Source organism: Gracilinanus agilis, chromosome 2, assembly GCF_016433145.1.
Source record: "Gracilinanus agilis isolate LMUSP501 chromosome 2, AgileGrace, whole genome shotgun sequence".
Classification (NCBI taxonomy): Eukaryota; Metazoa; Chordata; class Mammalia; order Didelphimorphia; family Didelphidae; genus Gracilinanus; species Gracilinanus agilis.
The window spans coordinates 553859164-553887053 of record NC_058131.1 but is presented as its reverse complement, the minus strand read 5'-3'; the positions used below and the strand labels follow the sequence as shown (position 1 = coordinate 553887053).

Here is a 27890-nt window from a genome sequence, read left to right as displayed (position 1 = left end):
GAAGGAAGGAAGGAAGGAACAAAGGAAGGAAGGAACAAAGGAAGGAAAGAGAAAGAGAGAAAACAAAACAAAAGAAACAAAACAAAACAGAAAAAGAAATACAATGATCTCTCGGTCTGATTTCTCTGACTTCTGAATAGGATTCTTTTCTTACTCCAGACACATTCTATTCATGACCTGAGGGGGGCAATGCTACCATAGTCTGACAGTCCTTCAGCTGAGAGTCCTGGCTTGAGCAATTATGAATGCGACTGTTTACAGTGAATGAAATGACAGACCAGGCTATGATTGGCTGAGCAGTCAGGCTAGAAATCCTCCCCTCTTCCCCCATTCAACAGAGTAAAATGTAAAGTTGAAACATTTGAAATTGAGAATGACTCCTTCAACTTGAACCCACTTGCCAGAGTCCATTGTTCATTGATCTTTGCAGGAAGAAGAATGGAAATAGCCAATTCAGCCTCATTGGTCATCTTGTGTCACCTTTTCTGTGAGTTGAAGGGTTTTCTGTGGGAGGGAACAGGGAAAGCCAGAGGGTATTCCTTAAAGGACTGAGCATCAGTCAGGGACTGATGAAATGAGGTTTCCTGGTTGTGTTGTAGCAATGATCTAAAATGATGGGAGATGCTGACCTGATGACCAATGACCTATGTCTGGCATTGTCTTTCTGCCCAGGTGTGAATTGCCTACAGGAGGTGAAGCAGCATTCTCAGTCCCTGGAGATTCAGGAGAGAGAGAACATCATTATCAATTGTAGTTATACAGAACCATCTAATGGAGGGCTGCAATGGTTCAGGCAGGATCCTGGGAAAGGACTCACTTTCCTATTTTACCTGACTTCAGGAATGAAGGACAGAGGAAGGTTAACATGTGTGATGAACAGTAAAGAACGCATTAGCTCTCTGCACATCACTGATGCCCAGCCTGAAGACTCGAGCACCTACCTCTGTGCTGTGGTGGCACAGTGGTACCCAGGCACCTACAGGCTGTACACAAACCCTAAAGCTGAGACAGCAGCCACCATCCCTGACAAGGAGCACTCCATTACACTCTGAATGCATCTTTAGGTGCTCATCTTCCCTTATTCACATTACAAGCCTTCTTATGCTGGCTCCTGCTTAAAATTCTGACATCAATCAATCAATCAATCATTAAATATCTATTAAATAATTTCTGTGTGCCAAGCATTATTCTATATGACAGAGAAACAAAGAAAAAGCAAAAACAGGGCCTGCCTTCAAAGAACCTGTAATTCTAAAGGAGTAAAGATCTGGCCCTTGACTCTCTGTACCCTTGAGTGCTCAAAAACTTTATTTTTTCCCCTGTCATTTTTTATTTATTTTTTATTTTTTGGAAAAAATTTTTCCGTGGTTACGTAATTCATGCTCTTGCTCTCTCTCCCCCCACCGGCCACCCCCAGTAGCCAACACACATTTCCACTGGTTTCCTCCTTTGTCATCGATCAAGACCTATTTCCATATCATTGATAATTTGAACTTTAGAATCAAACCAGGTCAGACAGATTGGTGCCCTGAGGTGTGGGAGGGATCATAACTCCTCAAAGCAGCCTTACAAAGAGGCAATCACCATTGATGAGATGCTATACTACTGGAGTTCTCTCAATAAAAAATCTGGGGAGACATTTCTTTGTTCTAGGATAGTTCCTTGTGCCCTACTCAACCTCACAGAGAGCTCCCTTAACTTGACCAATCTGGTTCCTTTAATATTTATTGGAGACATGTTTCTGACTTATTCCACCATCACTACTGCCCAATACACACTTAACCTGGTATTTTAAATCCTAAACTTTACTTGATGCCTTGAGAGTTTTGTTATAAATAACTAGAGAAAATTATACATATGTTTAAAATAAACTAAGGGAGAAAATTTACAATAATTTTTAATTTGTAAATTTGTAAAAATAAAATTTACCCAAAAAATTTACAATGATTTTTTAACCATTTGAAAGCAGAAAGTCTTAGGTTTCTATGTAAACATGAAATGAGTTCAGCCCTAAATTTTCTTAATTCTTCCTATTTAGTGGCTTATACTTTCAGATCATCACCTACCCCAGTCATGTTCAGACTTAACCCTAGACTCAATCCAAACTAGATCCAGCTTTCTTGCTGAAGACAGATCCAAATCTACTAGATTTCTTTGTCTAGTTCCAGATCTTACATCTCAGACTGAGTAGATGGTACCCTGAATGACTGTTAGGTGATACTGTAGTTAGAACACTAGATATGGAGTCAAGAACACTTATGTTTGAATGCTTACTAACCTAGGCAAATCCTTTAAGCACTCTGTGCCTTGGTTTCTCCATTTGGCAAATATGGATATTCCACTCTATGGCTTCAAAGGGCTCTTCTAACTCTAAATTCATGAACCTATAATAAGAAAGCATTTTGCTATTTGTCCACCCCCTCCCCCCCCAAAAAAATTTGTCATTACTGTCTTGAGTATTTACATCTCTCCCCTCCCTACCATATGCTTGGAAGTCTTCAACTTTTCAGGTTATATAAAACTATAAAGTAAGTCCCTATCCATAAATACTTTCATTTCTTTGTTTAAAAAAAGTTTCTAGAAAGTTTTCCCCAGTGAAAGAGGACCTCCCCTGACCTTGGGCTGCCATCTTCCTCTTAGAACTGAAGAGCCTCCAGTCAGTCAGGCCACTGTGATCAGGAGCTTCCCAAACTTCCTCTCACTTATAAAAGCCAAAATCTAGTGAAGTCCAAACCAATACCTTTGCCACTACAAAATACTTACAATTCCAAATATCTACCTAGATCCCAGCATCATGTATTGGATATGAGATTTGAGGTAAAGAGAAGAATTAGAAAAGAAATGTCCCTAACTTTAAGGTAGCTCCTTTCTACCATGACAAATTCATTTTGTCTTCATTAAAGTGAAAGGGGTCCTGGAGAGCCCCTGGCCACAATGGACTCTGAGGATCTGCTTATGGGTTTGTGTGCACTGGATAAAGTGATAGAATCTGTTCTGATTAGCTAACCAACCAAGCTAAGAATCTCTGATGTTTGCTGCAGCAGTAGGGGGACTAGAAACATTTAAATGTGAAGAAAGATTCTTTCATTGGAAAGTACTAATTTGTATTCTAGGTCCCAGATCTAAATGCTCAATAATAAGAGACGTGGAAGAGGATGGAGAAACCCCTAAAGACTTTATTAATTATGTTTTGTCTTTAGCTAGATTGTGAGTTGTATGGAAGAGAGGAATGGGAAAGGGAAGAGTATAAAGAGGGTCACATTCAATGGGTAAACAAGTTGTAGTCTATGGTTATAAGGGAATACTATCATACCATAAAAAATGATAAACAGGATGAGTTCAGATAAATCTGAAAAGACTTATATGAACTGATACAAAGTGAAGTGAGCAGAACCAGGACAACACTGTATACAGTAGCAGAAATATTATATGATGATCAACCATAAAGGACTAAAATATTATCAGCAAAGCAAGTTCCCAAGATAACCACAAGGGACCTATGATGAAAAATGCCATTCTTAGTCAAAGAAGGAACTGTTGGAGTCTGATTACAGATCAAAGCATACCATCTTCCATTTTATTTCATTCATGAGTTTTTTATTGTATTGTGATTTGTGTCTTATATCTTGGCATGAGCAATATGGAAATAGGTAAGACTATTTACTGTCTTAGGGAGCTAGGGAAGGGAGGGAAGGAGAAAAATCTAAATCCTAAAATATCAGTAAACAGTTGTCAAAAATTGTTTCTACATGTAACTTAATTAATTAGTTTTAAAAAGAGTGCCACATTCCCCAGAATGCTAAGGGGGAAGAAATGATGAGTATGACTTGCCTAGGTTTTCTTGACTCTGTTATGAAAGTTTAAAAAGCTTAAAGAAGATACAGAATTGATGACCAACCTCCTGTGTTCAGCATTGCCTTTGCAGTGATTTCCAAAGTGGGCGCTACCACCCCCTGGTGGGTGCTGCAGCAATCCAGGAAAGTGGTGATGGCCACAGGTATATTTATCTTTCCTATTAATTGCTATTAACATTTTTAAAAAATTAATTTCCAGGGGGCTAAGTGATATTTTTTTCTGGAAAGGGGGTAGTAAGCCAAAAAAGTTTGGGAACCACTGCTAGAGGGATGAGCTGCCAGCGAAAGGTAGAACGAGGTCCTAAGTCCCCTAGAGTTCAGGAGAAAGATATATCTCTATCAACTATGCTTGACTCAAAAAGCAATTCCCAAGGGCTGTACACAGAATCCCTGGAAAGGTTTCATTCTCCTCAGGGCCCAGACTGTGTTGTATTTCTACTTTGCTTTGCATGCAGTTAAAGCTTAATAAATACATTATTAATCCATTCATTTATTCCTTTGTTTTACATGGTTTTCAGAAGAGAATCAGAAAGACTAAAATCCATGATTTCAACTGTTCCTTGAACATTCCTGGCTTGCATACTCCTAAAAGGAAGGTCCTAGATGGTCCTGTTGCTACTTTCTTGGGAATATTAAATGTTATTGTGAGATGTTAGTGACAGCTGAGACTGGGGCCTTAAGTTTTTGGTGCTTCTAAAGTGCTCTGATTGGTGCCCCTCTGGTCTGAGCTCTTATAGTTCCTGACCTAAGTTTGGGTCTGAGCAACAATCCATTGCTACTGGACTTGGCCCCTCTCAAGCAGCTGGGAAGTTCTGCTGGTTCAGTGATGTTATGGAATAAAAGGGAAGTATATGAAGGCTGCTAATCAATGAGACTTGTATTTGAAGGCACTGGGTTGCATTAGCTGGGTCTCCAGGCAAGGAAGGCTATCTCTTAACACAGAGCAACTTAGGTCAGCCAGAGATTGTGAGAGCCTGGCTGAAGGTTTTATTCAGCCTGCCTGCTGTTATTTCTAAGCACCCTTGAGGGAGGAGTAAAGAGCCCCTCCCTTCTGTAGAGCCACTCCCAGCGTACTGGGAGTGAAAGCCTGTTCCTTTCTGCCCAAGATGGATGCCTGGTTTAGCTCTCAAGAAATAAAGAAAAGTTATTCCTTTCCTTCTTCAGCCTTGGCTCTAGTAATGGGTACCATGATTCACCAGAAGCTCTTTGTTTAAAAGCCAAAGGGGTTTATTAAAGCCAAGGGTAAGCTGAGGGGAAAAGGGGTCAAGGTCTGGTAACTGCTGCTAGGGGAGAAGCTGGTACTGGGGGAGGGTCACAGAAGAGGGGGGCACACTAAGGGAGGCCAACTCCCTCAGTCAGGGATAATTTCACTGCTCTAAAGTAATAAGGTTTATCAGATCACTAGAAAGGGGATGGCTTGATTTAGGTTGTCCTGCCTGCCTACAGAAGCTAATTCTCATGATCTCCACCCATCAAAATACCCTCCTCCTAAGGGCCCAATGGGGAAATCCAGGGAATAGGAGGATGTCAAGGGAGAGGTCAAGGGAAATCAGGCAAAAGGCACTTCAGTTGGTACTCCAGGGATATTTATAGACCAGCTATAATGATTTTCCCATGAGCCCAACACCCTGGCTGGGCCAACATTCTATTCCCTCCAACTGCCAGGGGTTGCTACAGTTGGTTTGCAAATGCAAGGGATTTTTGCTGCAACCCTGCATTACAGTGATAGAACTGCATTTTTCCCTTTGATGTGGGATCCTTGCCCTGGATATTCTGCTTTAGAATGCAGACTGGACTGTGGACTGGATCTGAGAACTCTTTTGCTCCTAGGGTCCAAGCCATACTCCTCTTCTTTGCTTCTGAATTTGCTTCTTATTCAATATACAACCCAGGATATGCAAACTCTCCTTACTCTGGAATGCCACCCCTGGGAACAAGTCCCTTCTTTTCCACCATGAATACTGTTACGATTAAAAATGATAAAGACTGATATAATAAGAGAAATTAGTAGTTTAATTAAAGCCATGGCCATGTTGGTAAAATATATATATGACCGCGCCTATCTCTTAAATTTACCGCTGGAGCCCATTCTCTCACTGGCTGGCCAGTCAGCTCCTCAGGAAGACCAAGGGGCCTTCTCTAGGCCCTCCTCTGAATTTAAACTGCCCCCTACATGGGGACCTTTGACGTCCCCACACCCTAAGACCCATTGGAATCATGGGTAATGTAGTCTCAAAGCTCCCACGTGTCCATAGGGAGTCTGCTAGACACTTCCAAATAGCACTTCCCTGAATTCAAAACAAACAATACATGATCCAGAGTAGGTCAGCGGATGACAAAGCTGCCAGTTGGTACCTAATCCCATACCCTGCACAAGTCTGTGGAGTCCTAGTATGAGCACGGGACCTCATCTTGTCTGGTGTACTACCTTCACTTGCTCTTTAATATACTCCTGGCCAGACAATCATCCCCCAAAATATAGAAGGTAGAGGTTAGAGCAAAGATGGTAGAGTGGCAAGAAGTATGGTGAGGTGCCCACCCCAACACCCCAAAAAACTCTGAAAAAGTGCCAGACTGAACTTGATAGGGAAATCCACACTGAGCCATTTTATCTTCCCATGTTGGTATTGGAAAACAGCATGGTCTGTGGGCACTTGAGATGATGGTCTGACCAGGAGGATATTGCAGAGCACTCTATTGAAGAGAAGGCAGTGCACAGGGCAAGATGAAGTCCCCCTCTAGAGCATCACAATCTTGTACAGGATGAGGGAACGGGTGCTACTAGGCAGCTTTGTCATCCACTAATCAATGCTAGTTCACAGATCTAGGATGGACTAAAGAGGGGGCCTCTGTACAGACTAACCAGACTTCTTGCTAGGAGGCACATGATGCCACATCAAAAGAATTTACACAGGCTCACACATTATTATCCTAGCTACAGAATCATGAGTTTGATTATTTTATTCTTGCTTTTAACCATTCTTTAAGTCTCCTGTCAGTCAACTAGCATTTATTAAATATTTAAAATGTTCCAGGCCCTTGATCAAGCACCATGGAGACAAAGAATGAAAAAAAAAAAACAAGGTCTCTACCCTCTAGGTCAGATATTAATGGAGGAAACAACATGCAAATAATTATGTACATAAAATCTGTGTACATATGTATATATAGCATATACTTATATGAAGTATAAATAAACAATGATAACAATGATAGAGATAAAGGGGAGAGCAAAAGAGGGGAAGACAAGAAAGGCCCCCTGCTTGAACTCAATCTTAAAGATGGTAGAGTGGCAAGAAAAAGTATGGTGAGCTCCCCTTCTTCACCCCACCCCCCAAAAAAACCACTAAATATCCAGGAAAAGTACCAAAGAGAATCTTGATAGGGAAATCCACTCTGAGTCCTGGTAGTTCTCATCCAGAGAAAATAGGAAATAGAACTGAGGAGAAAAACATTCCAGGCTCTACAGATGACCAGTGCAAAGGTAGAAAAAATAAAGAATTAGGAGAGGGAGTTTTAGAAATGTCATATAAGGCAGTGTCACCAGATCAAAGAGTCAGTGGATAGAAGTAAAGTATAAGAAAACTGGAAAAATAGAAAGGAAATAGATTGTAAATGACTTTTTCTTAAACCCTTGACTTCTGTCTTAGAATCAATACTGTATATTGGTTCCAAGGCAGAAGAGTGCTAAGGGATAGGTGACGAGGGTTAAGTGACTTGCCCTGGGTCACACAGCTAGGAAATATTGGAAGTCATATTTGAACTCCAGTCCTGGTTCTCTACCCACTAAGTCACCTAGCTTCCTCCCTATAAAGGACTTTAAGTGCTAAACAGAAACTTTTATTTTATTCTAGAATGAATATGGTCACTGAGGTTTATTATGTGGGGGAGGGCTGGGGAATGGTGACCTGTCCAAGCCCCCCCCCTTTTTAAGAAAAATCATTTGACAACTGTGAAACTGATCAGATGAATCCCCTCTTCCCTAAAGAGAGGAGGTGAAATCTGTAGAGAGAGGAAAAGCTGGAGTGACTGATGAGTCTATAGTCATAACCACTGAATACAAAAAAAAAAAAAAAAAAAAAAAAAAAGTTAACAACTTTGTTGAACAGTCTTACCCAGTCCACTTCTGATTTTCTTTTTTATTTTTTTAAAACCCTTAGTCTTAGAAGAGATACTAAGGATCAGTTACAAAGCAGAAGAATAGTCAGGGCTAGGCAATTGTGATTTTGTGATTTGCCCAGGGTCACACAACTAGATAGTGTCTAAAGCCAGATTTGAACCCAGGACTTCCCATTTCAGGGCCTGGCTCTCTATTTATTGAGACATCAAGCTGCCCCAAATTCTGATTTTCAGTTAAAAGGTTCCTGAGACCTGCTTATCCACTTCGGTGCAGTTGTGAAAATTTCCAGCTCCCTTTCTTTGATCTTGAATATAAACCAGAATGGACAGCTAGGTGGTGCTGTGTATAGAGTACTAGGCCTAGAGTCAAAAAGACTCATCTTCCTGAGTTCAAATCTGGCCTCAGACACTTACTGGCTATGTGAACCTCACAAGTCACATAACCCTGTTGGCCTCAGTTTCCTCTTCTGTAAAAAAGAGGGAAATGGCAAAACCTTCCAGTAATTTTCCCAAGAAAACCTCAAAGGGCATCACAAAGAATCAAACATGTCTGAAACAATGAAAAGCAACAGCTAAAAACAATACAAACTCCAAGATTTGGAAATTACTAAATTTGTGACCTGGAAGAAACGAACTAGTTGGACCTATTTTATAAGCCACATGTAGTACAGATGGGAAAATTGGCTGGATTTTGAATTAGTGTTAAGGTTCAAAGCTTGGATAGGACACTTTCTACTATGTAATCATAACAAATCACTTCAGCTTTCTGTACCTCAATTTTCTTATCTGTTAAATAAAAGAGTAAAGGACTCTGAAGTCCCTTCTAGCTTCATAGCTATGATCTAAATCAGAAAAAGGAAACCTAGACAAATCCACAGGCTGGTATAAGAATGAGGTCTAATAGCAATAAATTAAAATTAAGTCATAGTGAATGTATACTGTTTTTCTTTCATTTGAACAGATAAATAAATTTGGTGATGAAGTTAACATTTTAAAAAGCTAATCTGTTATCTCACTGGGAAGTAAAAGTATGGATGAAATGAAACTTAATTAATTCAAGGTTGGATGGGTACCTGGACAACGTTTTAGCCCAACTAAATTTGGCTACCCTGGGGGCAGATATCTTCCAGGTACAGAAATGAGAAATGGAGTGGTAGCAGGAACCAGGCACCTAAGATAAGCAGGACTGGGACCAGATCTAGGAGGAAATAGAGGAAACTGTGAGGGGATCAAAAGCCTAGATAGCTATAGACAGGAGTAGCTAGAAGAGTATATATATCTATGGGACCAGAGAAGGACCAAAATAGATTGGAGGTGGCTTTCTGTTGTGAATAGGGCAAGACTCCCTTGACTCAAAAATTGATTGATCCTTTGAAAAGGAGGATACCTCCTCTGACTCTCATATCTGATATTATAGAAATCAAAGGAAAATCATGATGCCTTGATAGTCAATCCTTCTGTCTGGCATCATCTTTATGAGTAAGAGAAAGTAGAAGAGGGTCCTCGGGTTCTAATGAACCAAGAGAGAGTCATCTACACACTGAATTTAAGTTTAAGAATATATATACTTATATATATAATGTATATAATTATTTATAGTTTTATATGTAACTATATGTAATTATATAGACATATTTCTATGTAACGATATGTAGTCATATAGATATAGTTTGATACAACTATATGTAATTATATATAGTTCTATATAACTATATGTCATTATATAGATGTAGATATAATTTTTTCTAATTGTTCCAGTGGTTCAAGCAGGATTCTGGGAAAGACTTTATCTTCCTTACTTTAATTCATTCAAATTAAGGAAAGAAATTTCATGGGTGATTCATAGGCTTACAATAAAAGCAGTGGTTATTTCTCCTTGCATATCACGACTTCAGAGCCCTGGGACTTAGCTCCAGCTTCTGTGCAGCAGGAACACAGTGTGCCCCAGGCACCTGAAGCCTGTACACAAACCTTGTAGCCAAGGCTCCAACCTCCCTCCCAGCTAGGGGAATCCATCAGGGTGCAGAGACACAGAGCATATGGTTTATCCATCTGCAAGGGGAAATTCATACAGCTATAGAAAAGGAGCAGAAAAATCTGGTTTTAAGAACATCCCTTATTCCTACCATCATTCTGAAATCAAAGTAGAACTGGGAAGGTCTTCTTCTTCAGGAAAGATGTTTTCAAAAAGTTAAGAAATAATTAAAAATAGTTAATGGTTCCATAGCCCTTCAGGGTCATTGGATTTCAAACTAGAAGAGACGATAGTCTGATTCTTTCATTTTACAGTTGAAGAAACTGTGGTCCAGAGAATGAGAGTGGTTTGCCTGGTTCTGCATAGGCAGAGAACAAGTCAGAATCATACCCAGGTGTTTGGTCTTTAAGGTTCTTTCCATTGTACAATGCTGCTCCTAAACAGAATATGGTAGATTCTGGGAGGATAAAGAGGATAGAGTGAATATTACAAGATGATCCTGTGACAAGACACTGCAAATTTCTTCTTTTTAAAGTGGAGATAATGAGGTCCAAAGAGAAAAAAATTGTCATGTTCACACAGTTAGTACGTGCCAAAGTCTCGATCTCGGATCTCCTAATCCAGACATCTTGCCACCATAACACATTGCCTTAACCTTAGCTGAGAAGGGTTGTGTATAGATTGCAGATTACAAGGCACACCATATACCTCTCCTCTTCCTATATAATACTATCCCTTTTCATAAAAAAAATTCCATCAACAAAGACTCCAAAAGGGAAGGCAGCACAAGAGAGTTAAGAGGCTCTCAAAAAATGAAATTCTATCTGTGCAATTGAGNAAAAAAAAAAAAAGTTAACAACTTTGTTGAACAGTCTTACCCAGTCCACTTCTGATTTTCTTTTTTATTTTTTTAAAACCCTTAGTCTTAGAAGAGATACTAAGGATCAGTTACAAAGCAGAAGAACAGTCAGGGCTAGGCAATTGTGATTTTGTGATTTGCCCAGGGTCACACAGCTAGGTAGTGTCTAAAGCCAGATTTGAACCCAGGACTTCCCATTTCAGGGCCTGGCTCTCTATTTATTGAGACATCAAGCTGCCCCAAATTCTGATTTTCAGTTAAAAGGTTCCTGAGATCTGCTTATCCACTTCAGTGCAGTTGTGAAAATTTCCAGCTCCCTTTCTTTGATCTTGAATATAAACCAGAATGGACAGCTAGGTGGTGCTGTGTATAGAGTACTAGGCCTAGAGTCAGAAAGACTCATCTTCCTGAGTTCAAATCTGGCCTCAGACACTTACTGGCTATGTGAACCTCACAAGTCACATAACCCTGTTGGCCTCAGTTTCCTCTTCTGTAAAAAAGAGGGAAATGGCAAAACCTTCCAGTAACTTTCCCAAGAAAACCTCAAAGTGCATCACAAAGAATCAAACATGTCTGAAACAATGAAAAGCAACAGCTAAAAACAATACAAACTCCAAGATTTGGAAATTACTAAATTTGTGACCTGGAAGAGACGAACTAGTTGGACCTATTTTATAAGCCACATGTAGTACAGATGGGAAAATTGGCTGGATTTTGAATTAGTGTTAAGGTTCAAAGCTTGGATAGGACACTTTCTACTATGTAATCATAACAAATCACTTCAACTTTCTGTACCTCAATTTTCTTATCTGTTAAATGAAAGAGTAAAGGACTCTGAAGTCCCTTCTAGCTTCATAGCTATGATCTAAATCAGAAAAAGGAAACCTAGACAAATCCACAGGCTGGTATAAGAATGAGGTCTAATAGCAATAAATTAAAATTAAGTCATAGTGAATATATACTGTTTTTCTTTCATTTGAACAGATAAATAAATTTGGTAATGAAGTTAACATTTTAAAAAGCTAATCTGTTATCTCACTGGGAAGTAAAAGTATGGATGAAATGAAACTTAATTAATTCAAGGTTGGATGGGTACCTGGACAACATTTTAGCCCAACTAAATTTGGCTACCCTGGGGGCAGATATCTTCCAGGTACAGAAATGAGAAATGGAGTGGTAGCAGGAACCAGGCACCTAAGATAAGCAGGACTGGGACCAGATCTAGGAGGAAATAGAGGAAACTGTGAGGGGATCAAAAGCCTAGATAGCTATAGACAGGAGTAGCTAGAAGAGTATATATCTATGGGACCAGAGAAGGACCAAAATAGATTGGAGGTGGCTTTCTGTTGTGAATAGGGCAAGACTCCCTTGACTCAAAAATTGATTGATCCTTTGAAAAGGAGGATACCTCCTCTGACTCTCATATCTGATATTATAGAAATCAAAGGAAAATCATGATGCCTTGATAGTCAATCCTTCTGTCTGGCATCATCTTTATGAGTAAGAGAAAGTAGAAGAGGGTCCTCGGGTTCTAATGAACCAAGAGAGAGTCATCTACACACTGAATTTAAGTTTAAGAATATATATACTTATATATATAATGTATATAATTATTTATAGTTTTATATGTAACTATATGTAATTATATAGACATATTTCTATGTAATGATATGTAGTCATATAGATATAGTTTGATACAACTATATGTAATTATATATAGTTCTATATAACTATATGTCATTATATAGATGTAGATATAATTTTTTCTAATTGTTCCAGTGGTTCAAGCAGGATTCTGGGAAAGACTTTATCTTCCTTACTTTAATTCATTCAAATTAAGGAAAGAAATTTCATGGGTGATTCATAGGCTTACAATAAAAGCAGTGGTTATTTCTCCTTGCATATCACGACTTCAGAGCCCTGGGACTTAGCTCCAGCTTCTGTGCAGCAGGAACACAGTGTGCCCCAGGCACCTGAAGCCTGTACACAAACCTTGTAGCCAAGGCTCCAACCTCCCTCCCAGCTAGGGGAATCCATCAGGGTGCAGAGACACAGAGCATATGGTTTATCCATCTGCAAGGGGAAATTCATACAGCTATCGAAAAGGAGCAGAAAAATCTGGTTTTAAGAACATCCCTTATTCCTACCATCATTCTGAAATCAAAGTAGAACTGGGAAGGTCTTCTTCTTCAGGAAAGATGTTTTCAAAAAGTTAAGAAATAATTAAAAATAGTTAATGGTTCCATAGCCCTTCAGGGTCATTGGATTTCAAACTAGAAGAGACGATAGTCTGATTCTTTCATTTTACAGTTGAAGAAACTGTGGTCCAGAGAATGAGAGTGGTTTGCCTGGTTCTGCATAGGCAGAGAACAAGTCAGAATCATACCCAGGTGTTTGGTCTTTAAGGTTCTTTCCATTGTACAATGCTGCTCCTAAACAGAATATGGTAGATTCTGGGAGGATAAAGAGGATAGAGTGAATATTACAAGATGATCCTGTGACAAGACACTGCAAATTTCTTCTTTTTAAAGTGGAGATAATGAGGTCCAAAGAGAAAAAAATTGTCATGTTCACACAGTTAGTACGTGCCAAAGTCTCGATCTCGGATCTCCTAATCCAGACATCTTGCCACCATAACACATTGCCTTAACCTTAGCTGAGAAGGGTTGTGTATAGATTGCAGATTACAAGGCACACCATATACCTCTCCTCTTCCTATATAATACTATCCCTTTTCATAAAAAAAATTCCATCAACAAAGACTCCAAAAGGGAAGGCAGCACAAGAGAGTTAAGAGGCTCTCAAAAAATGAAATTCTATCTGTGCAATTGAGAATGATACCAATGAGCAAGAAAATAAGATGGCAAAAAAAGGCTACTATTAATGTGACAGTACATTATTCCAAAAAGCTGAAACTTTAAAGCAAAAGACTTTTGTAAAAGATAATAAGGAGAGATATATAGGCAAGGAAAATATAATTGGGAGATGAGAAATACCACAGAAGGCTAAAGACCAGAATGAACTGGATTTTGCTGAAATATGCTGAGGACCATACAAAAGTCTTTAAGGATTTATTGAGAGCAAGAAGAATCGGGCAGAGAATGAGATACAGATTTTTTGGACATAATCAACAGAAATTTATTTTATTTGACTATGCTCTTTTGTAACCACAGTTTTGTTTTGTTTTGCTAGTAGGTGAGGATGAGAAGTAGAGAAAATATTTCTTTTTTAATTAGGAAAGCAAGTTAACTTTAAAAATTAAAGTTAAAAAGGCAGCAGAAATTGGCTCACTGTTTAGAAGTGATTGTGTAAAATGAGTACAAGACAGGGTGGAAGTAGCATCCACTTAACTCTTTTTTTTTTTTTTTTTTTTTGCTTCTAGCTTATTTCAAAGAAAGCCATCCTTAGTCTGGAAAACAGAGAACAAAGGCATGGTTAAGAGGAAAAGTTAAGTGAAGCATTAATAAAAAAATGTCTAGTTCCCAAAGAACATATCCCAAGCTAACAGAGCAATATCAACATACAATAATAGAATAAGGAAAGAAGGTGGCTAATAGGCTAGCTTATGACAATGACCATGCAATAAATGAGGCTGGGAATGAGGCTACCTTACAACCCACATAAAGGAATGCCATCTTGGGCAAGAAAATTGCATGTGGCAAACCACTGATTTATGGACAACTATTGTTTGCATATGTAAAGAATTCTCTTTGAATCTATGCTGTCTTCCCATATAGCAGAATACTGCTCCAAAATCTATTTCTGCCTCTTTCCTCACTTTATGGATCTAGCATTTGGTCAACTCCTCTGGCTTATTCTCCACTTCATATTTACTTTTCTATCCTCATGAATAGCACCTAGCACATAGTAGTCACTTAATAAATGTTTATTGAATTAGAATACTAGAGCAAGGGTTTAAACTCAGGTCCTTTTGTTATAATTCACCACTCAACTGCATTTGGACATCTTGAGTGTTGGTGAACATTTATAAAGGGAAGTTAGTGGTCACTCTTGCTCCTTAAAAATGATATTAAATAGAAACTCATCCACTCCTTCTCCTCTTATACAAGTTTTGTGAATACCTTCCCTAAAATCCTTCATAAAGAATACATCTGATATGGGAAGGCATGCTGCTGGATCTTTTAATATTATGAGTGATGATGAATATAATGAATACAGAGAAGCACTAGAAGACTTAAGTGAAATGAAACAAAGTAAAGTAAGCAAAACCAGAAAGATAACATACCAAATGACTACAACAAAGTCAATACAAAGAATAACAAAACCATCTTATCTCAATGTTATGAAAGTGGAAAGGTTAAACTCGGTTCTATCGAAGAAATATAAAACACTTTCCCTGTCCCCACTTCTTTGCACAGTATGTGCAAATGTATGCATATTAAATATAAAATCAAACTTTTTTGATGATTAGTTTTGCTGAATTGTCCACCTGTTTTTTATTCTTTGTTATAAAGAGTGACTGGGAAAAGGAAGAAAAGCTGTCAGGAAATGTTGAGAATATTTTTAAGAGGTAATTAATAAAAAATTTACTTTGAAAAAATATTTCCTAGATATCAGCATAGCTCTTAGCTTTATCCTTTATGTTTATATAACTAGGCTATAACTTTTCTAAAGATAGATTTTCATGATTTTTAACTTTTTTTATTTTTTTCAGTTGTATGTAGAAACACTTTTTAACAATTGCTTTTTGACTTCTTAGAATTCAAGTTTTCTCCCTCCTTACCCTCCCCAACTCCCCAAGACAATGAAGAGTCTGATACAGGTTATAGCTATACTTTCATGCAATATATATTTTCATATTACTCATGTCGTGAAAGAAGTCGCATATCACACATACAATAGAAATCTTATGAAGGAAATATAGTGGAAGATGGCATGCTTTGATCTGCACTCAGATTTCAGCAGTTCCTGCTTTGGCAGTGGGTAGAATTTTCATCCTGAATTGTTGCTGATAATGCTTTAATCCTTTACAGCTGATCAATGCATAATGTTTCTGTTATTATATATACCTTGTTCTCCTGGTTCTGCTCACTTCACTTTGCATCAATTCATATAAGTCTTTCCAACTTTTTCTGAACTCGTTTCTTATGGCAGAATAGTATTCCATTTATGCCACAAATTGTTCATCCTTTCCCTAAGTGATGGACAAACCCTCATTTTCCAAATCTTTGCCACTACAAAAAGAGCTGCTAAAAATATTTTGATACAAGTAGATCCTTTTCCCCTATCTCTGATTTCTTTTGAATATAGACAGTGGTACTTCTGGGTCAAAGGGTATGCATAGTATTGTGGTCCTTTGAGCCTGGTTCCATTTTGCTCTCCAGAATGGTTGTATTAGTTCTCAGTTCTACCAACAGTGTATTGGTGTCCTAATTTTCCCACATCCTCTGCAATATTTCTCATTTTCTTTTTTGGTCACATTAGCCAATATGGTTTGTGTGAGGTGGTATTTCAGACTTGTTTTAATGTGCATTTCTCTAATTGATAATGATTTGGAACATTTTTTCATATGGCTATGGATAGTATTAATTTCTTCCTCTGATAATTGCCTGTTCACATCCTTTGATCATTTTTCATTTGGGGAATGCTTTGACTCAATTCTCTTTATATTTGAGAGATAAATCTTTTGTCAGAGATACTTGCTGTAAGATTTTTTTCCAATTTTGTTTTTTCCATCGTAATCTTGGTTGCATTGGTTTTATTTGTACAAAAACTTTTTTTAATTTAATGTAATCAAAATTATCTATTTCATTTTTCCTAATGTTCTCTTTGTCTTGTTTGGTCATAAATTCTTCCCATATCCATAAACCTGATACATAAACTTTTCAGTGTTCCCCTAATTTGTTGATGGTGTCACCGTTTATTTCTAGATGAAGTATCCACTTTCATTTTATTCTGGTGTATGATATGAGATGCTGGTCTATGCCTAGTTTCTACCACACTACTTTCCATTTTTCTCAACAGGTCAGATACAGTCATTCCTCTATATCACTGTTCACTTATTGTGGCTTCACTGTATCATGGGTTTAAAAAAGAATCTAATTCTGTACTGTGGAGTTTTCGCTATAAAGTGGGATTTTGCAGATGAATACCGTAATATACACAGTGAAAATGCAGTAGGCCACTACCACTTGCACAAGTTTGCCAATCCAAGATTGTACTTGGCACTATTGGCTGATGGGGTGAAAGATGACCAACCACAGCGCTATGTTCTGTATCCTGGGTGCTGATTGGCTCAGTGCCTGTAGCGTTGGTCTATTTGCTCTCTTGCACTGTGTTTGAGAGCACATGAAGAGTTTATAAGAGTATAAGAAAGGTTAATAAGAGTGTGGAAAATTTATAGGAGAGAGGGAATGGTTTATAAGGCCTTAATACATACATACATACATATATATATAAAACATGACTACTTCGTGGATTTTCACCTATCTCGGGGGTCTCTGGAACATAACTCCAGCTATAGGTGAGAGATCACTGTAGTGAGTTCTTTCCCTAAAAGCTTGGATCTTTAGCTTTATCTAACACTAAATTGTTATGGATATTGACTGCTATGTGCCTAATCTATTCCAGTGATCCACCACACTATTTCTTAGCCAGATCAGATTGTTTTGATGATTACCACTTTCTAGTATAATTTCAGATCTGGTGCAGCCAGGTGTCCTTCTACATTTTTTTAATTAATTTCATTGATAATCTTGGCTCTTTGTTCTTCTAGGTGAACTTTGTTGTTATTTTTCTAGTTTTATGAAATAATTTTAGGTAGCATGATTTGTATGGGACTGAGTAGGTAAATTAATTTAGGTAAGATCATCATTTTTATTATATTGGCTTGGCCTATCCATAAGGAATTAAGGTTTTCCACTTCTTTAGTTCCAGTTTTATTTGTGTGAAGAGTGTTTTGTGATTGTGTTCATATAGTTGCTGGATTTGTTTTGGCAGATATATCCCCAGGTATTTTATATTGTCTAGAATTATTTTGGATGGAATTTCCTTTTAATTTTTATCCTGTGACTTTGCTGAAATGGTTAATTATTTCTATTTATTTTTTGGTTTATTCTCTAGATATACCAACAAATCATCTGCAGAGAGTGACAATTTTGTATCTTCATTGCCTATCTAATTCCTTAAATTTCTTTTTCTGTTCTTATTGCTATAGTGAGCATTTCTAGTGCAATATTAAATAACAGGGGTGATAATATGAGCATCCTTGCTATATCTCTGATCTTATTAGAAAGGATTTTATTTTATCCCCATTACAGATGATGCTTGTTGATGATTTTAGATAGATGCCACTTGTCACTTTTAGGAAGGTTCTCTTTATTCCAATGTTTTCTAATGTTTTTGTGGAAACAGGGGTTGTATTTTATCAAATGATTTTTCTACATCTACTGAAATAATCATGTGGTTTCTGTTGGTTTTGTTATTAATATGGTCAATTATGCTAATGTTTTTCCTAATATTGAACCATCCTTGAATTCCTGGTGTAAAACGTACCTGATCTTGGTGTATGATTCTTGTGATATAATGTTGTAATCTCCTTGCTAGTATTTTATTTAAAATCTTTGCATCAATGTTTATTAAGAAGACTGGTCTATAGTTTTCTATCTCTGATTTTCTCTTCCTTGTTTAGGTATTGTGGGAAGGGAACTTCTCCCCCTTTACTATTGAGATGTGCAGGGATAGATAGGCCCTCAGAGAAAGGAAGTTGAAACCAACAAGACTGGAAACTGATCCCACAAGTACTGCCCCCTGGGCAGTGCCAGGCAAATTAAGAAACTATGACTGGTTCCTGAGATGTGGTGTGGGAGAGCTAGTGAGTGGAGAAAACTGCTTATAAAGGTGAGATCGAGGCTCTGCAGATACTCTCTCAGTCTTCTGGCTGGAGTTCAGAACCTGAAGGAGCTCATGTTGGTGGTGAACTTCAATCTTTCAGAACAGCAGATAGGGTAGTAAGCTAAGTTTCTCTCTAGTTCTTTCCTACATTTACCTGTCTTTACTATCACTACTTTGATTAGATTAAATTGTTAAAGCAGCTAACAGCCTCATGATTTAATTTTAATTATTACAGTATCAATACCATAAAATATATTTGGAAGGATTCCCTCTCCCCTCATTTTTCCAAATAGTTTATATAGTACTGGAGTTAGTATTTCTTTGAATATCTGGTAGAATTTACTTGTGAATGCAAAGGTCCTGGGGCTGTTTTCATAGGGAGTTCTTTGATGGTTTGTTCAATTTCTTTTTCTGGGATGGGGTTGCTTAAGTATTCTCTTTCCTCTTTTGTTAATCTAAGTGGCTTATATTTTTTTTAATTATTCAGTTATTTCATTTAGATGGTCAGATTTATTGGCATATATTTGTGCAAAATAATTTCCAATAATTACTTTAATTTCTTCTTTGTTAGTTTTCTTTTTTCATTTTTAATACTGGAAAAATGGTTTTCTTCTTTCTTTTTTAAATCAAATTAACCAATGATTTATTTATTTTATTTACTTTTTCATACATAAAACCAACTCCTTGTCTTACTTACTAGTTCAATAGTTTTCTTTTAGTTTTGTTCATCTCTCCCTTGATTTTTAGGATTTCTAATTTGATGTTTAATTAGGGATTTATTGATCTGTTCTTTCTTTAATTTATTGATGTAAACATTAAGAGATATGACTTTCCCCCAAGTACCACTTTGGCTACATCTCATGAACCAATTTGATATGTTGTCTCCTCACTGTCATTTTTTTTAATGAAATTGTTGTTTGTTTCTATGATTTGTTCTTTGATCCATTCATTCTTTAGCATAAGATTAATTCGTTTCCAATTAATTTTTAGTCTTTCTGCTTCCTTTTGTTGATTGTAATTTTATTGAATTATGATCTGACAAGTATGCATTTCATATTTCTGCTTTTCTACATTTGTATGTAAGGTTTTTTATACCCTATTATATGGTAAATTTTTGTGAAGGTGCCATATACTGCTGAGGAAATGTTTCTTTCAGTTTTCTCCAAAGGTTTATCATTTCCAGCTTTTTTAAAGTTCTATTTACCACCTACACTTCTTTCTTATTTATTTTTTGGTTGTATTTCTCTACTTCTGTAAGGTGAATATTGAGGTAACATTTTTCTGTTTCATCCTGTAACTCATGTGGCTTTTCCTTTAGGAATCTGGATGCTATGCTGTTTAGTGCATATATGTTTAATCCATATATTGTTTCATTATCTGATGTGCCTTTTATCATGATGCAATTTCTTATCTCTTTTCATTAGTTCAATTTTTACTTTTGCTTTGTCTGAGATGATTGCTACCCCTGCTTTTTTTTACATTAGCTGATACACAGTAGATTCTGATTCAGTCTCTTATTTTTACTCTTTGTGTTTCTCCCTGTTTTAGATGTTTTTCTTATAAATAGGATATTGCAGGATACTGGTTTTTATTCCAGTCTGCTATCCTTTTCCATTTTTTGAGTGACTTCATCCCACTCATATTCACAGTTATGCTTACTAATTGTATGTTACCTTTCATCTTATTTTCCCCATTTATTCTTCTCTCTCTCTCTCTCTCTCTCTCTCTCTCTCTCCTTTTAGCCTTTTCCTGTTCACAGATGATTCATATTCTATGACAGCCTCCCAAGTTGGCTCTCTCTTTTTGTACATCACTCCCCTCCTTTATTCTACCTACCTTCCTACTTCCCTAGAGGGTAAGGTAGATTTCTATAGCTGACTTGATGTGGAAGTTATTTCCACTTTGAGCTAATTCTGAGGACAGTAGAGTTCAATCAAAGACACCCCTCTATTTTCTCCTCCATTGTGTTCACCTCTTATGCACCTCTTAATGAGAAGTAGTTTACCTCCCTTTTATGTCTCTTTTTCTCTTTTCCCCATGTGTTCCTCTTTCCCATCCCTATTTTTGCTAGGGAGAGGAGAAAATATGAGCTGATCTTATTTAGCTTCCTTCCTTCTTCCTATGTATACTCCTTTTCATTGTTCTGATGATGATATAGTTCTTAAGTATCTTAGGTACTTTAGATATCTTGCATGCTTTAAGTATCTTACCTTTCTCAAATATCATAAATATCTAATTATTTTAATCATCACCTTCCCAGGTATAAATGTATACAATTCAACCTTATCAAAACCCTTAGGTTTCCATTTTACCTTTTGTATGCTTTTTTCTTGAATGTTGAATTTGTAGAACAAATTTTCTTTTCAGCTCTGGTTTTTGGGTCGTGAAAGTCTGAAATTCCTCTATTTCATTGAATATCAATTTTCCCCCTAGGGATTGTGATCAGTTTTGCTAGATATATAATTCTAGGCTGTAATTGTAGGTTTTTTGCCTTTTGGAATATTATATTCCATGCCTCCCAGTTCTTTAATATAGAAGCTGCTAGGTCCTCTATAATTCTGATTGTGTCTTCATGATATTTGAATTGTTTTCTTCTCACTGCTTGTATAACTTTTTTTCTTGGCCTGGGCATTATGAAATTTGGCTGCAATAGTCCTTGGGTATTTTATTTGGGGGTCTCTTTCAGGAGGTAATGGGTGGATTCTCTCAATTTCTATTTTTCTCCCACTTGTTTGAGGATATCAAGGCAGTTTTCCTTGATAATTTCTTGTAATCTGGTCATCAGCCTCTTCTTTTTTCTTGGCTTTCAGGTAGTATTATTCTTAGATTATCTCTCCTGGGTTAATTTTCTAGATCAGCCAGGTATTTTTAATTTTCTTCTATTTTTTTTCATTTTCTCTTATTTTTTCCCAATGTCTTATGATATAATTAGCTTTTATTAGTCCAATTCTAGTTTGGGGGGAGTTATTTTCCTCCTTGAGTTTTTTTTCCCTTTCTATTTGGCCAATCCTACTCTTTAAAGAGTTGTTTTCTTCCCCTTTTGCCTCCATTTCCATTTTGTTCATTCTATTTCTTAGGAAGTCATTTTCTTTAATGCATTTTTGTGCCTTCCTTTCATTTTGGCCTATTGCAGTTTTAGGAAGTTTGTTTCTTTAATGAATTTTTCCCAGCTGTTCAGTTTTTCTGTCAATTCTCTTAATTGATTTTTAACTTCTTTTCAAGTCCTTCCAGGGGTTCTTTTGTGACCTAACATCCTTTCACACTATCCTTTAAGGCTTAATATTTTTCCTTTTTGGTATTGTTGTCCTCTTTTAAAACGTTTGTATTTTGGTCTTTCCTGTCACTAAAGAAACTTTCTAAAGTCAGGGCTTTTTTTCTTTTGCTCGTTTTTCTAATTGTTTTTTCCCACATTACCTTATCTATCTGTTGAGGTGTAGTTCCTAGTGTAGAGGGCACACTGCTCCAAGCTTGCAGGGTACTTTTTTCAGGTACTTGGGGTAGACCTGGTTGCCTTTGTTTTAATGTCTGCTGAGAAGGTGGTCCTACTGGTTTGCTCTGGGGAGGCATGCAGCTGGTTTGTCTAGCTATGTTCTGCACCCCATGTTAGCCATTCCTCTGTTGTTTCATGGACTGGGATGGTCCATACTCTTCTACACCCTGCCAAGTGTCTTTGGGTGGACAGATCCCCTGCTCTGGACTCTGTTGCCTAGGGTTCTCTGGGAACATCAGTTCCTTGTGGTTCAGCTGGTCCCCCTTTCTGCTCCCTTGTAGCCTCACTGCTCTGCTGCTACATGGGAATATTGGAATTTCTGTGGTTCAACCAGTCCTCTTTCAGGATATTTTTTAATGTCACTTTTGTGTATTCAGTCACTTTTGACAATATACTATAGTCTGACTATCCTTTCCATTCATCACTCCACTGCTCTTTCTAATTTGTTTTTATTCACATTTTAAATATTATCTTCAGTCTACAGTTTCTTTTCAGGAAATCTTTAAAACCATTTATCAATTTTGTGAGAGTTATTTTAGTTAAAACTAGATTCTAAAATGTCTAAATCCATTTAACTGGGCACATGTGTAATATGTGACTATAATCTGTCACAGTGTGATAAAAGAAAATGAATGAGGGTATCACTGTCAAGTCCTTAGCATTGCTTTCTTATGTAAGGGAGCAAAAGTAATGTGCTTATCATCATTTTTAGAGTCTCTGGTAATGGAATAATGTTCATGAGGAAAAACAACAGTGCTATGTAGGTAATGTGTTCATCTGACAAATGGACCAACTTAGTTTCCTTTTTTAGGTAGAAAATTTTTAAAAATAGAAATTTTAACAGTTTCTTCTCACTTCAATGGACCATATTGTGCATGCCTCACCTTAGAAATCACTGCTTAACCTGTGGACACTCTACATGCACCATCACTATTCACATAGTTGTGAGAGATATAAATGAAGGTTTCCTGCTTGATGAGCAGATCCTCATTAAGGATTAATAGGAGAATGTGAGTAAGAGTCACATAGGAGGGGAAAAGAAGGGAAGGAAAGATCAAGGAAGTATTTATATAATATCTACTACAGGACAGTTACTGTGCTCAAGTTTCGCAAATATTATTTCATCTTCTACAACACAAATATGGTACTGAACCTAAAACAGGAAGAGCAAAAACAGAGAATGAAACAGATTTCTCTAATTCCCCAAATTTCTCTAACATAACAAGTTCCCTAATGAATATCGATGCAGAAATTTTAAATGAAATACAAACAAGATTATAGCAATACATTACAAAGATCACTACCATAAGGGAAATATACCAGGAATTCAGGGATGGTATAATATTAGAAAAACTATGAGCATAATATCAATAATAAAACCAACAGAAATCTTATAATCATCTCAATAGATGCAAAAAACACTATTGACAAAATACATCATTAATTCCCAGAAACACTAGAAATCATTGAAATAAGTAGAGCTTTCCCTAAAATGATAAGTAGTCTCTATCTAAAACCATAAGCAAATATTATCTGTAATGATAATAAACAAGAAGCCTTTCTAATAAGATCAGAAATGAAGCAAGAATGTCCATTATCATCAGTATTACTCAACATTGTTCTAGAAAGGCTAGCTATAGTAATAAGATGAGAAAAAGAAATTGAAGAAATTACAACAGGCAATGAGGAAATAAAACTATCACTCTTTACAGACAGTGTGATGATATACTTACAGATTCCTAGAGAATGAAATTTTAAAAACTAGTGAAATAATTAACAACTTCAGTAAAGTTGCAGAATATAAATCTATATGAAATCATAAGAAAATTAATATATTACCAACAAAGTCCAACAAGAAGAGAAAGAAAGAGAAATTCCATTTAAAATAACGCAAAGGGGGCAGCTGGGTAGCTCAGTAGATTGAGAGCCAGACCCAGAGACAGGAGATCCTGGGTTAAAATCTGGCCTCAGACACTTCCTAGCTGTAGGAGCCTGGGCAAGTCACTTGACCCCCATTGCCTAGCCCTTACCGCTCTTCTGCCTTGGACAAATAAAAAACTAATAACTGTAGACAATATAAAATACTTTGGATTCTGGAGGCCAGTTTGGTGGCTCTATGGCTTGAAAGTCAAGCCCAGAGATGAGAGGTTCTGGTTTCAAATCTAGCCTCAAACACTTCCTGCTGTACACAGTATTGGTTCTAAGACAAAAGGTAAGGGTTTTGTTTTTTTTAATACTTTGAAGTCACCTAGACTACTAAATTTATTGCTATATAATTGAGCAAAATAGTTTTTAATGATTGCCTTAACTTCCTCTTCATTAGAGGTGAGGTCTCCTTTTTCATCCTTTATACTATTAATTTGGTTTTCTTCTTTCCTTTTTTTAATTAGATTAACCAGTACTTTGTCTATTTTATCTGTTTTTTCAAAATACCAGCTTCTACTCTTATTTATTAATTCAATAGTTCTTTTACTTTCAATTTTATTAATTTCTCCTTTGATTTTTAGTATTTCTAATTTAGTTTTCATCTGAGGATTTTTAATTTGTTCATTTTCTAGTTTTTTAAGTTGCATGCCCAATTCATTAACCTCTGCCCTCCCTAATTTGTTAATATATGCACTCAGTGATATCAATTTTCCCCTTAGAACTGCTTTGGCTGCATCCCATAAGTTTGGGTAAGATGTCTCATCATTGTCATTGTCTTCAATGAAATTATTAATTGTTTCTGTGATTTGTTCTTTCACTAAATTATTTTGGAGAATCATATTATTTAATTTCCAATTAGTTTTTGGTTTGCCTCTCCATGTATTCTTACTAATAACTATTTTTATTTGCAAAAATATAAATTGCCTAGATTAACAGCAGAAGAAATGGAATACTTAAATAATCCAATATCAGAAAAAGAAATTGAACAGGCCATTAAAGAACTCCCTAAGAAAAAATCGCCAGGGCCTGATGGATTCACAAGTGAATTCTATCAAACATTCAAAAAACAATTAATCCCAATACTATACAAATTATTTGATATAATAAGCAAAGAAGGAGTCTTACCAAACTCCTTTTATGACACAAATATGGTACTGATTCCAAAGCAAGGCAGATCAAAAACAAAGAAACCTACCAAGACTAGATGAACACAATTACAAAACACTTTTCACACAAATAAAATCTGAACTAAACAACTGGAGAAATATTAATTGTTCATGGGTAGGCTGAACCAATATAATAAAAATGGCAATTCTACCTAAATAAATATACCTTTTCAGAGCCATATCAATCAAGCTGCCAAAAAATTATTTTAGGAAGCTAGAAAAAAATATAACAAAATTCATCTAGAAGAAAAAAGGCAAAGAATAACAAGGGAATCAATGAAAAATGCATGAAGAAAGGTGGTTTAACCATCCCAGATCTCAAACTATATTACAAAGTGGTAATCCTCAAAACAATTTAATAAGGGCTAAGGAAATAGAATGGTAGATCAGCAGAACCAATTTATACACAATACACATTAACATTAACAAATGACCATAGCAATCCAGTGTTTGATAAAACTATAAGAACCAAAATTTGGGGACAAGAACTCACTATTTAATAAAAAAAATTGTTGGGAAAAATAGAAAGGAGTTTAGCAGAAATTAGGGATAGATCAGCATTCACACCATATACTAAGATAAGATCAAAATGGGTATGTGATTTAGATATAAAGGGAGATATTATAAACAAATTCAGGAAGCATAGAAGATTATACCTGTCAAGTTTATGTGACCAAATGAAAGAATATGTGACCAAATGAAATAGGAAGCATTACAAGATATAAAATGGACAATCTTTATTAAATAAAATTAAAAGGTTTTTTCACAAAGTTAATGCAGGCATGATTAGAAGGAATGCAGGAAACAGAAGGGAAAATTTTATAGCATGTTTCTCTGATAAAGGCTTCATTTCTCAAATGCACACTGTGTCATATTTATAAGAATATGAACCACTTCCTCAGTAGATAAGTGGTCCAAGAATGTAAACAGGTAGTTTTCAAAAGAAGAAATCAAAGCTATCTCCAATCAGGAAAAAATGCTTTAAATCACCATTGATTAGAGAAATGCAAAGTAAAACAATTCTGAAGTACCACCTCACACTTAGCAGATTGACTAATATAACAGAAAAGGAAAATGACAAATGTTGGAAATGATGCAGGAAAATTGGGACATTAACGAACTGTTGGGTAGTTGTGGACTGATCCAACCATTCTGGAGAGCAATTTGGAACTATGCCCATAGGGTTCTAAAATGCTGCATTCTTTTTCATTCAGCAATACCACTACTAGATCTGTATCTCATAAAGATTTTTTAAAAAAGGAAATGGATCTATTTGTACAAAAATATTTGTAGTAGCTCTTTTTGTGGTAGCAAAAAATTGGAAACTGAGGGGATGTTCATCAATTGGGGTATGGGTGAATGAGTTGTAGTATATGTTTGTGATGGAATATGATTGTGCTATAAGAAATGATAACTATAATGCTTTCCAAAAAAACCTGAACTTACAGGAACTGATGCAAAGTGAAAGGAGCAGAACCAGGAGAGCACTGTACACAGTAATGCAATTTGCATTGTATAATCAATTTAGCTGTTCTCAGCAATATAATAATCCAAGACAACTCCAAAGGACTGATATTAAAAATGCTATTCATTTTCAGAGAAAGAACTAATGGACCCTAAATGCAGATTGGAGCATACTCTATTTTCTTTACTATTCTTATTTTTTGCTGCATTTTCTTTTACAATATGTCTAATACAGAAATGGTTTGCATGACTGCACATGTGTAATCTATAAGAAATTACTTGCCTTCTCAAGGAAAGGAGAAGGGAAAAAGGGAGAAAGAGAATTTAGAACTCAAAAAAATTTTAATGAATGTTTAAATTTTTTGCTTACAAGTAATTGAGAAAAATAAAATTAAATGTAAATGTAAAAAATATTATTTCATTTTATTTTCACAAGGTTAAGAGATAGGTGTTGCTATTATTATGCCCATTTAACAGCTAAGGAAACTTAGGTAAACAGAGTTAAAGTGACTTACCCTGGATCACATAGGTGGGAAGTATCTGGATCAATGAGATTACAGATCCCTCAAAATATTAAAAGGAACAAAATGATAACTAAAATAATAATAATTTCCAAACTTCTATCAGAAATGCAGAAACAATAGCAGTTTGTGATCATTGTGAAACTATTTGTAATTTAATAACATCAAAGATCCTATTAGTATGGACATTGTGAAATAAGACACAGATTCATCCATATCTGACCATCTTGGGCTTCCACTATCCCTGTCCTCTCATAAAGTCACTATAGGAGATCCACTCAATGAACTAGGGGTTTTCTTCACTTTTTCTTGACAGAGTGAGGATGCCAGGGGTGTAGACAGATCAGTCATAGTTTTCCAGTCACTCTCATCATGTGATCAGATAATCTTTTTTCAATCATGCCTTTCTTTGAGGATGATCTTTCCCCTATCTGTTTATGTTTTACAGTCAGCCCCTACCTATCATATGTCCTTCTATTGCCCTCTTAGTGATACACAATTTTATTTTTCACAGATCATAGTGTCCCCGTGGCCCACAGTCATATAATAACACTGGTTGAACATTAGAATTTAAAAGACGAGCCATTGTTTCAGGAGAAGTTCAGAACCATCAAAGTAGCTCAAAGATTTCCCATCGGTGATCCAGTCTATCTCCTCCTGTT

The 27890-nt window shown here is 36.4% G+C and overlaps 1 protein-coding gene across 1 annotated transcript in view; it reads left to right on the top strand.

The window, feature by feature from the left end:
* The window catches only part of LOC123234118 (T cell receptor alpha chain MC.7.G5-like), a 553680-nt gene that overhangs the window by 250609 nt on the left and 275181 nt on the right, over window positions 1-27890 (top strand). The gene's annotated exons all lie outside the window — the stretch shown is intronic.